Below are 12,032 nucleotides of genomic sequence, written 5' to 3'. Positions count from 1 at the left end.
AGCACAGTACTGGTCCCCATGCCTTTCTGACTATTTATCAATAAAAAAGGCATATGTTACACTGGATTAAAACATGCATTATGGCACATACACAGATATAGAAAACTTAAAAGAATGAAAATACAGCAAGTAAACAGAAGTTCTACTTTTTCTTCTTACCCTCCAATGGGTAGGGTAGTCTTGTAACAAGCCTACACTCAATTTAGGAAAACACTCGTCTATGGGATTACCACACAGTGAGCAAGTAGCCATGGAGAACAAGTTGTGTATAAAATAAAACAAAAATATTATAATTAGAGCTAAACTTTATTAAGCACTTACCTTGTGCCAGGGACTTTCCTAAGCAGTCTGTGTGTTTTTAACTCATTTAATCCTTACAACAACCCTATGGGCAGGTTGTATACTTAACCCCCATTTTACAAAAAACAAGACTGATGCCCTGAAAGATTAAATGTTTCCCAAGGTCGCACAACTGTTAAGTGTTGGATCCAGGTTGCCTTTTTTAAAGTAAACGTTTTATTTTGGAATAATGCTTAATTTACAGAAGAGTTGCAAAAGTAGTACAGAGTTCCCATATACCATCACACAGCTTCCTCCTCCAGGGTACATTTGGGAAACCAACAGTGGTACATGAACTAAATTCCAGGTTTTATTTGGGTTTCACCAGTTTTCCCACTAATATTCTCTTTCTGTTCCAGGATCAAACCCAGGGATACCACCCAAAAGTGGTACCTCTTCTGATCTGGGGCATCAGTTAGTGTTTTAACAGAGAAACAGAGTCACAGGAGGATGTGGAGATGGATACATATATCGTTCCTTCACGTGTAGGTGACTGTGTTCTCCCTGATTCTGCATGTCGTCTTTCCTCTATGCATGTCTTTCCCTGTGTCCAAATTTCCCCCTTTATAAAGACACAGTCATTTTGGATTAGGGTCCACCCTAATGACCTCATCTTAACTTGATCATCTACAAAGATCCTATTTCCGAAAAAAGGTCACATTAACAGGTACTGAGGGTGAGGACTCCTGCATTTTTGGGGCGGTCACAATTCAACCCATAACTAAGCACATGTGAAATCAACAGGGCAGACCATCAGGAAGGGCAGGCTGGAGACAGGGCCTGAGGTGCTGTATACAGGCAGAATTTCTTCTACTTCAGAGAATCCTCAGCTCTGCTCTTAAGACTTTTCAACTGACTCAATCAAGCCCACCCAGATTATCTAGGATAATCTTCCTTATTTAAATTAAACTGACTGTGGACTTAAATCACAGCTAGAGAATACCTTCACAACCACATCTACATTAGTGTTCGACTGAATAACTAGGAACTGTAGCCTAGCCTAACTGACACATAATACTGACCATCATACACTGTAATACGTTTAGATTCATAAACATAGAACTTACTGCCTTAACCGTGTTTAAGGGTACACTTCTCCCTTTGTCTTTTGAGGTTAAACAAGTCTTCTCTAAAGCCCAGACACTCCTCTAAAGTTGGTTGGTTTATTATTAAGGCTGTGATGACACTTTCCCTTGCTAATAGCAGAAAAGAAAAACCTGGAATAAGAAATGTTCATAGGCCAAGAGCAATGGGTTTTGCAAGGCGAGTGCAGCGGGAGGACCAGGGTCCCCAGGTTTGTGTCTGCACTGATGGCATGTCCAGGTGGCAGCTCTTAACTGGGTGGCAGAGGTCAAGAATCCAACAGGGCCCAAGCAAACCTCTACAAGGTTTTGTCGAGGGACAACGTAGGTACAATACAACTTTCTCTTCCTACCTTCCCGATCTTTAAATTACTGTCAGGTTCTCAAATGAGCATCTTGATAAGCAATCAAAGGAGAGCAGAAGCAATCTTTGGTTGGGTGTGGCTCACCAGAATGGCAGTTAAGGAAAAGCTGTCCACACAACCCTACCCCCCCCCCCCAGCAGGCAACAAAGAACTAACAGTCCTGAAGCTTTATCATTAAGCAGCTTGATGCCCCTCAGCAATGACCAAAGCCTACTGAGGTCACATTTCATACCTTCCACTATTTTATACATGTTTTAACAGAAAGGGTTACAAGATGGTTTTCTTAAAATGACTGCAGAGACAGGAGGACAGAGTCTTGGGGTACTGGAAGGAGGCTCCTTGGATTCGGGGCCCACCCCACTCTGGTGAAAGGAGCCTCCATTCACCTGTAGCTCTCACCTGCTCAACTGCAGCTCACCTACAGCTATCACCTGCTCCCCTCCAACTCTCACCTGCTCACCTGCTACTCGTTTGCTCCCCTGCAGCTCTGCTCTGCAGGTCAGAGGCTGACATCAAAAAACAGGTCAAACTTTCAGGATGGAATGAGTAATTCCACAGCCCTGGAAATCTGCCTAGTCTACTCCAGACTACTACTGCCCACACAACCTACCCCAGCGAACAGATGAGATCTAATGCTTTGCCTCTTGGCAGTCCACAGTTACTACTCAAGCACCACTGGGAACAACAGTGACCCAAAGCGACCCCAGACACCACTGGGCATCTTCAGGAAATTCTCTCCTACTTTGCAGCCAGAATCTCAGACCCATCCAAGAGGAGCAGAACTAAACCTCTCCCTCCTCTGCTACAGGAGCTCGCCTGGAGTCAAGGGTGTTACAGTGTGAGGCTAATTATTGTAGCCTTTTAATATTCTCTTCTTTGAGGCCCTCCCGGGAAGGATGAAATAAAACACTGCATAATAACATGTGAAATGAACGGTGGACTGGGAACCTTCAGTAACTGTGTGACTTTGGACAAAGCAGTGGACGCAGACTTGCAATCTCATTAATACGAAAGGAAACAGAGGGGAAAGGCCCCTTCCTTTCCCTTGCCAGGGTGAGGAGGTTCAGGCCAGAGCCAGGCTGTGTCAAAGGGGACCCGGGGAGGTGGCGCTGCCTTGTGGGAGACACGACGCCTGGCTATTCTCCCTTTTATACTCCCCACAATTTTTGTTCTGCTGACGGTCTCAATTTTATGTGCCGAATAGCTTTTTTTGCCTTGCTTTAATGGTGAGCTATATTATACAAACAGAAGGGTATAAAAAGCTTACATACAGTTTAGAAACTATCAACAACACGAACACCTGTGTATTTGTCACCAGCAAAGCCCACTGACAATTCTCAGGAAATAAAAATAAAATTCGGGTAGTATAATGAAGTCTAACCTTTTTTCTCCCTTGCCGCACAGTCTGGTTTCCCTTGCTCACAGGGGTCCGCATGCAGAGGCCTCGCACCCGGCCCGTCAGACCAGAGCTCCTCCCGGGAAAGAAGTGCGCCGACACCTCAGCTCTGGGACCGTGCGCAGAAGCGCCCCGCACGGCACCTCAATTCAAGATGGCGGCGGGCGTGCGCAGATACGCTGCCGAGGCTGCGACCTGAGCCCTGAGCGGTACAGCTGCGCCCGCCCTCGAGAACTCCACCCCCGCCCGCCCCCCGCCCCTAGAGATTCCTATAAAGCAGCCCCACCCATGGCCTTTCCTGGGAGATCGTGTTCTGTAGAGCACGAGCTCGCCCCTCTCCATCTTTAGATCAAAGAAGAAAGCTTTCCTTTGCTTCTGAACTAACCTGGGTGTCATTCTATTGGCTCGAAAGACACCGGGCAGGAGAACCCTACTTGGGGCCCAACTCCAAAGGGTCGGTAACATATTCACCACTGAGAAATAGAAATAGAATCTTAACCGAACCTTAAAATCCCACGTGCCTCCTCCAGATCATTTCCTTCTTCTTCCCGTGCAAAGCTAACCTTACTAGCCTGATTTTTGTCGTAATGGCTCTCTCTTGCCTTTTCTTCTCACCTGCGAATGTGCCTCTAAAAAAATAGATTGATTAATTTTGTTTTTGACATTGATATCAATGCAGTCATGCTGTTAGGAGGTAATCTGTGACTTGCTTCTTGTCCTCAGTTTTCTGTTTTTAAGATTTCTTCATATTTTTGAGGGCAGCTATGTGTAGGGCATTCACTGTCACTGCGGTATCCTATTGCTTCACACACTGAGTCAAATATACCAGAATTTATATATTCATTCTACTGTTGATGGGCATTTGGGTTGTTTCCAATTTGGAACTATTAAGATCAATGCAGCTATGAACACTCTTGCATGTCTCCTGGCACACGTGTGTAAGTTTCTTCAGATAGGAGTGGAATTGCTGGGCTGTAGAGTGCATGGGTGTTCATTCACCTTTACTAGATAATACTAGGTGATGCGACCCTGTTTTTCAGTGGTTGTACCAATTTATATTCCCAGTAGCAGTTAATGAGTTCCTTGCACAACCTCAACAAGATAAATTATCAGCTTTGTTGCTGTTGCTAATTCGTTAGTGTAAAATGGTTTATCACCGTAGTTTTAATTTGTAATGCTCTGGTAAATAATGAGATTGGGCATCTTTTCACATGATTGAGTCATATGTGTGTTCTTCTGTAAAATGCCTGTTCATGCCTTTGCCCACTATTTTATCGAGTCATTTGTTCTTATTGCTTCATAAGAATGGTTATATATTCTGTAGTTATATAGAAGGGTGTATATATATATATATATATATATATATATGCCCTTGTAGTTATATACTGCAAATCTCTATATATTTGTATCAACTGTTCACTATCTTAAAGGTATCTTCTGATAACAAAGTTCTTAAGTTGAGCATAGTTGAATTTGCAACTATTTATAGAAGTTTTGATCTGTAATAGGGACAGGCCTACCACCTTCTGCTGCTTCTTCAGGACTGTTTTGACTATCCTTGGCCTTTACATTTTCCGTAAAAAGTTAAGAATCTTCTGGCCATGTTCAACCAAAAAACAAACAAAAACGCAAAACTCCTACTGGAATTTCACTAAATCTATAGATCACAAAAGGAAAAATTTACATCTATATAATATTGTTTATCTATTGAAAAATATGGTACACATAGTGTATGTCTGCATAGTTTTAGGACCAAAGTCTTTCAGTAAAGTTTTTGAGCTTTATAAAGAATTAACATCTTTTAGAAATTTATTTACTAAGCACTTCATTTTTTATTGCTAATATAAATGGTATCTTTTAAAATCACATTTTCTGTGCTTCCCTAGTGGCGCAGTGGTTGAGAGTCTGCCTGCCGATGCAGGGGACACGGGTTTGTGCCCTGGTCTGGGAAGATCCCACATGCCACGGAGCGGCTGGGCCCCTGAGCCATGGCCGCTGAGCCTGTGCATCCGGAGCCTGTGCTCTGCAACGGGAGAGGCCACAGCAGTGAGAGGCCAAAGTACCGCAAAAAAAAAAAAAAAAAAAAAAAGTAAAATTACATTTTCTAATTGCTTCTGGTATATAGAGATGCAATTAATTTTTATATTAACTTTATATGCAGACATCTTGCTAAACTCTTATTAACCCTAATTCATATACAGATTACTTTAGAATTTCTACATCTGCAAATAGTGACAGTTTTGTTTCTTCCTCTCCAATTTTTAGACTTTTCATTTCTTTCTCTTGTTTTACTACCCTAGCTATGACCTCCTACACATTGTTGAATAGGAATATTAGAAGTGGGCATCTCTATCTTATCCCTTGAACTTAAACTTTTGACTACCAATAATGATGTTTGCTGCAGGTTTTTAAGAGGTCCTTCTCCAGATTAACAAATCTCTCTTCTATTCCTAGTTTGCTTTAACTGCATTCCAGAAGTTTTAAAACATCATATTCAGTTCTATGTATGTAAATTTCCATTAGACATTTTCTTTGATCTGTGAGTTAAAGTGTACTTTTCATTTCTAAATGTAAGGTTTTTTCTCATTATATTTTGTTATTGATTTGTAACTTAATTACATTTAAATTTATTCATAGGAAATTCCATGAGTGCTTAAAAAGAAGCAATAATCTCCAGCTGCATGGTGCAGTGTTCTCCATATGTCCGTTTTATTGTTTATTGATGTGTTCTTTAAATCTTCTATATCCTTACTGATTTTTATCTGTTTAGTCTATGAATTACTGAGAGAAGTGTATTAAGATCTCCTATTAGCACAATGGATTTGTCTGGCTTCCATTGTAGTGCTGTCATTTAAAGTTTGCTTTATGTATTTGAAGCTGTATGATATATATAATATATATTATATATATAATATATTTTATTGCTAATATAAATGGTATTTCATATATATCATATATACTATGTCTTACAAGTTTAGAATTATTATATATTTTGGGGAAATTAAGCATTTTACCATTATGTGGTGACTCATTGCTCATAAAACTGCCTGGCTTAAAGTCTGTTTTTTCCTGATATTAATATATTTTTCCATCTTTCTTTTGATTAGTACTTGCTTATTGTATCTTTTTCCATCCTTTAACTTCCAATATTTCTATATCCTTATGTTTAAAAAGCATCTCATGTAAATAGCATATGCTAGATTGTATTTCTTTATCCAGGTTATCAATTTTTGTCTTTTAACCGAGGCCTTCAGTCCTATTGTATTTATAGTAATTACTATTATATTTGAATTTACTTCTAATATCCTACTATGTGTTTTATATTTGTCTCACTTTATTCTTCTCCCATACCCCACTTCTTGTGAGTTAAGATTGGTTTTGCTTGTATTTCATCATTTGTCTTTTATTTGTTTAGAAGTTATCATGTCCATATCTTTTCTGTGGTTTGCCCTAAAAATTATAAAATGCATTTTTAATAATTCTAAAATTAATATTTTTAACCCCCCTCCTGAAAAAGTCAAGTTTCTCAATTTTTTCTTCAATTCCAATTATCTGTCCACCTAATCCAATGCTTATATTGTGTGGTATTTTCTTCTAATATTTTCTTTCCTGAAAATAGGACATTTTTATCATGTTATATAGTTAAGGTTTATTTAGGTTTATCTACATATAATATTTATATTTGTTCATCATTCCTTCGTATATCTCAGATCTTGTCTCTTAGACCATTTTTCTCCTAGCCGAAGTATATTACATAGAATTTCATTTAGTGGAGACCTTCTGGAGATAATTACCTGTTTTATGTATTTCTTATATTTCAAATATCTTTGCCCTCATTCTTGAAAACTCATTTGTCTGGATATAAAATTTTTGTTAACAATTGTTTTCTCTCAGCACATTATGCCCTCTGAATTCCATTATAGAAGCCAGCATTAACACTAGTTGCCATTCTTTTGTAGAAGATCCATCTTTCCTCTCTGGCTGCTTTTAAGATCACCTCTTTTTCTTTATTCTGATGTATCTAGGAGGATGTTTCCTTTTATCTATTCTCCTTCAGGTTCGTTAAACATTAGTGTCTTTTTTAAGAATTCCGGAAGATTCTCAGCCATTTGTTGTTAAAATTAAATCCCCTCCTTATATCTGACTGAAATCTTTCACTTTGTCCACTCTTTTTCCTTTTTATTCATATTTTTAAACTTCTCAAATTTATATCCATGATAATGCCATTGCATCCATCTCCATTATTTCTAACTGTATCCAATTTTCTCATTACTCCATCCATCAAGGTCTTAATTTCAATTATTATATTTTTCATTTTTAGAAGTTATGTTTTGTTGGTTCATTTTCAAGTCTACTTGCTTCCTGCTCAAATTTTCAAGACTTCTTATTTTACATAGCTGCTTTACTTGTGGTGTTCAATAAATCTGCTATCTAATGCTCTTGCTGACCCATTCCTAGTATGTGTTTGGTTTTTATTATTTTTCTTTTTTGCTGGTTCTCTCAATCATAATACTTTGTTTCCTTGCATGTTTTGAGATTTTTTTTTTTACTGTAAACTGCTCATTCTCTTTGGGCATTATTTGTGGAAATTCTGAGTTGCAGCAGGATTCCTCCAGAATATATTTGTGTTTATTCAGCTGGTCATGTCAGGTATTACCAAACTGAGAATAGGTTCAATTTTCAGACTTGGATATTTAGGGCCACACATGTGAAATGAATTTGAACTGCAAGTGCAAGAGACAGTTTGTGCCAAGCCACAGTGGTTATCTGGACTGAGACAGGCCAGTTTTCTTGCTTCTCTTTCTGTGTTCACCATAAAACATGTGTAATCTTTTGGGATTCCAGCTTTATTTAAGGATCTCCTATGATGTACCCCACCTTGATCAAGCACTGGACTTAAACTCCTATATTCCATCCCCATACAACCTCCAAGGCAGTAGCCCAAGGTATTGGCATCTGGCAGAAACTTCAAGGCTGAAGGCAAGCTTTGGTATTCATTTACCTCTCAGAGCTCTTGGTTTCAGTTTGTTTGGGAGCTGAGAGGATTTCTTACCTTCATGTCAGCTCAAAGATGCATTTTTAAAGATTTTTAAAAGATACTTTATTCAATATTTCCGTTGTTTCGGATGGGAAAATTATTCTGGCTATTCCTGGAAACAGAAATGATCAAGCTAGTTTATTTTTAGCCAAGGCTAATTTCTGGATCACTCTGCGCCTGTGAACCTGAACCAATTTGCATGAATGTGCCTTCCTTTTCTAGCTAAAAAGAATTTTCAAAGATGATAACCAATGGACTTCTGTTGGAGAAAAACAAATAGCATGCCAGTCTACCTGTCTCAGAGGCTCCCAGAAATAACAATTCTATCCTACATTTGAAACTATCATGTCAAATGTATTAATAATAATAGCTAATGTCCATCCAGGGTAAGGATTATTATCATTTGCAAAACACTAGGTAAAGATATGTATTATTAGGTTGGCCAAAAAGTTTGTTCCCGAACGAACATTTTGGCCAGCCCAAATACCTCAGTTTTCACAACAACGGTCTGTGGTAGGCACTATTATTATTTCCATTTTACAGATGAGGAAACTGAAGAGCAAAATGGTTAATTTGCCCGAAGAATGTGGTAGAAGTGGGAGGCACTTGGGCTCCAGAACAGATATTCCTAGCCTCACTGTCATGCTATCTCTGTTAGAAGATAAGCAATCAGTGAAAAACTAGCTTCCTGAGAAATATGGCCCATATTAGATTATCCACAGGAAACTGTTCCTCTAGCACCATGGTTCTTAATCTGAGCAGCCCATCAGAAATACCCAGGGAGTGTTTTCAGAATATACCTGGCACCTCCCAAGAAGAGATTCTAACTTAGTTGGTCTGGGCTGGGGTCCTAACATCTTTATTTTGTCAAGGCTCCCCCCCACCCCACAGTTCTGGTGAATATCTTTAATTAGAACCACCCCCTGTGGCTTACCCAGGGCTGCCACCCTGGATATCTTCTTCTCTCCTTTTGTTCACCTGTGAGAACACTTTACCAGGTCTCAACTTCCCAGAAAAATGAACGTTGGGCAGGAAAGAGAGTTATCATCTCACTAGTCACCATCTGTATGTCCTTAGGCAATTCAGACTCTCTGGTTTCTGAGTGGGCATTGAATAAACCCAATCTCTCTTGGATTAGCACTGTGTAGCAATGGGTCAGGGCTGGGGGAAGGGCAGCTGTGGCTTAAATTAGACATGGGGATTATTTATGCATTTCACGTATCCATCACTCCTTATGTGTGGATATTTGGGAGTGAGAGTCACTGTGGGATGCTGCCACCTAAGTGATCCTGAATGATCTCCAACACATTTTCCCTCACTGACAGCCCATCTTCTTTCCTTCCTACTTAAGTGCTTGACAAAAGCATGAAGTACAATTTAACTTGGGAAGAGTCACTAAGGGACAAAGTCCTAAAAAAGAAGGAGAGGCCCAGATTGAGAATGCCACCCACCTCCACATGCACACACCCTTCTGTCAAGGCTGCTGAAGCCATCTGGGCAGGAAGAAGCTGCTTTTAAGGAATTTGGCTTTGTTGGCCCTGCATATAAAATTCCAACACAGATGTTCCTTGGCAACCAAGCACCTGGCTTCTCTGGACAACACGGCAAAAACTCTCCCTCCCTGGCTGGTTCTGGACCCAAGTTTGTGTCATCAACTTAGTCCTTCCACTCAGCACTTCTGGCCTGAGTCCTTCCAACTGCACTGGATCCCTCCCAAGAGGTAACCAAACACTTCACCGCAGGGCCGAGCCTGGATGCCCTCCTCGGTGTTCCCCGCCATGTGCTTTGCAGGATTCCGCAGCTCTGCTCTGTTCACTCACAGTATCCCCAACTCTCAGAAGTTATGGGCAGAAGCCACTCCACGTGCAATTAGAAGGGTGCCAGGGGAGTGGGCTGAGCTTTCTGAGGACGCTTGACCAGCCGTAGGCCCTGGTCCATAACCCAACTTCATCCACTTCAGGTGGGACTCCTCTGAGAGGTGACCGGGCTTTCCCTGAGCTCGTCTCTGGATCACCAACTAAGCCTGGCTGTATCCCCTAGACACCCAGGCTTCTTGTGGCTGCCCCTGTAAAGCCCAGGTGAGGCCTCAGACAGGTCATCAGTTCTTAAGGAGAAGGGTTAGGCCTGTATTCTGCTTCCCTCACAGCTGTGCTTCCTTAGAAAGGCCTCTGGACAGGGGGCTCAGGGGAGAGTGGCAGAGGGAATAGAGGCCAACAGGACCTGGTTCTGTGTCAAATGAGCTAATGTCCTTAGCGTATTACCTGCAGCATTGTAAGGGCTCATTACCCCTCAGCTATTACAGCAGGGTGCTAGGCAGTGCGACAGGTCTCCCAGACACCGTGTGAAGCACGTCACGTATACTCTCCACGAGTCCTAATAAAGTGCCTGCAGGGTAGGTATCATTATTACCACAATTTTATGGATGAAGAAACGGAGAGGTTTAGTAACTTGACCAATGTCACACAGCCGATGAGAGTCTGAATTCAAATACAAATGAGACCAACTCCGAAACTGGACTCTTTCCTACTACTCCAGACTGTGATAATTCCCTTCCAAAATGGCAAGTTTATCAATGTATTTATTTCTTAAAATGACTAATAAAGCATTTTTTAAAGGATTAATAAGAGCTATGAGAAAAAAAGCCAAATGACAATCATTACAACCAATGTGGTTATTGTAATTGAGCATAAAACTATGCTCTGGCCTCTTTAAGGCCAAAGGGGAAAATTAAATAGCTGAAATTTGTCTTCCTGGGCCCTCCTTTTCTTGTGGCTCTTGTTTCCACCACCTCAGTATCTACCTCTATCGCTCTTATAGAAGGATTCTAGTGCCTAGTGCTTGATCCCACGCAGAGCAGCATCCCATGCCATACCCCATTTCTCTTCCCCCAGCCTGCCCGACATCAGTAATCATTTTTCCCTTCATCCTGGGCATGCATAAAAATAAGAGAATAAGCCACGTTCAGCAAAGGACTGATCTGTGAGCACAGGTAATTACAGGGCAGAGTACAGTGAAGGGACGAGTTTGAGGTTCAGACAGGAAGGGCAGTAGGCATGTCTCCAATGGAGGAAGCACCTCCCATGGTTGGCAGGGGTATAAGGGAGAATTCAGAATGGGAGTATCTTTGGAGACCTACATATTGTATCCTAGAGTCCCTGCCTGCTCTACCATCGGTTGAGCTGCTCATTTTCTTAACAAGGAAATACAAGGCTAAGCAAGTTTCACTAAGTAATCCTGGAAGAATAGGACTGCTTCCCTGAACAATGTATCTATTTCCTACTATTCTGCTGTGCAGGGCAAAGGCAGCTAACGAAATCCTATACCTAAGGCTGTTCCTCCCAGTTCCTGGAGACTGAAGGTTTTCTGAGAGTCTGAGAATCCATGCGTGCACCAAGCATTTACTGTAGACTGAATCACTATGTCTCCCACTACTAAGAGCCACCATTTCACAAAGGTAGTGAACACTACTGAGGTTTTTGTGTAGGTTCTTTTGATTTTAAGGAACAAAGAGAGAAGGGCTCTTTGGTGGCAGTGCCATGGAGTGATGAAGAAGGCAGACTCTCATGGGGTGTCAGTCAGGGTTCTCTAGAGAAAGAGAACCAAGAGAAGCAGGAGTTGATGCTGCAGTCTTGAAGCAGAATTTCTTCTCTGAGAAAACTCAACTTTTGCTTTGAAGGTCTTCAAACGATTGAATGAGACCTAACCACATTATTGAGGGGTAATCCCCTTAACTTAAATTCAGCTGATTGTAAATGTTAACTACATCTACAAAATACCTCCACAGCAAAACCTAGTTTAGAATTTTTTTTTTT

At 40.9% G+C, this 12,032-nt stretch overlaps 1 protein-coding gene and 1 long non-coding RNA gene across 2 annotated transcripts in view; both read right to left on the bottom strand.

Moving 5' to 3' along the window:
• ALDH1A2 (aldehyde dehydrogenase 1 family member A2) overlaps positions 1-3,344 on the bottom strand; it is a 332,881-nt gene extending 329,537 nt beyond the window's left edge. The window contains exon 1 of the mRNA XM_079912113.1: positions 3,168-3,344. The gene's annotated coding sequence lies outside the window, so the exon portion shown is untranslated. The remainder of the gene's footprint in view (positions 1-3,167) is intronic.
• Positions 3,345-3,703: 359 nt separating this feature from the next.
• The window catches only part of LOC307181576, a 98,966-nt gene continuing 90,637 nt past the window's right edge, over positions 3,704-12,032 (bottom strand). The window contains exon 8 of the long non-coding RNA XR_013826954.1: positions 3,704-3,811. This is a non-coding gene — a long non-coding RNA (uncharacterized lncRNA). The remainder of the gene's footprint in view (positions 3,812-12,032) is intronic.

The sequence above is a fragment of the Stenella coeruleoalba genome, assembly GCF_951394435.1.
Source record: "Stenella coeruleoalba genome assembly, chromosome: 2".
Taxonomy (NCBI): Eukaryota; Metazoa; Chordata; class Mammalia; order Artiodactyla; family Delphinidae; genus Stenella; species Stenella coeruleoalba.
Note: the sequence above shows the minus strand (reverse complement) of the source record. Positions and strands in the feature narration are given on the sequence as shown.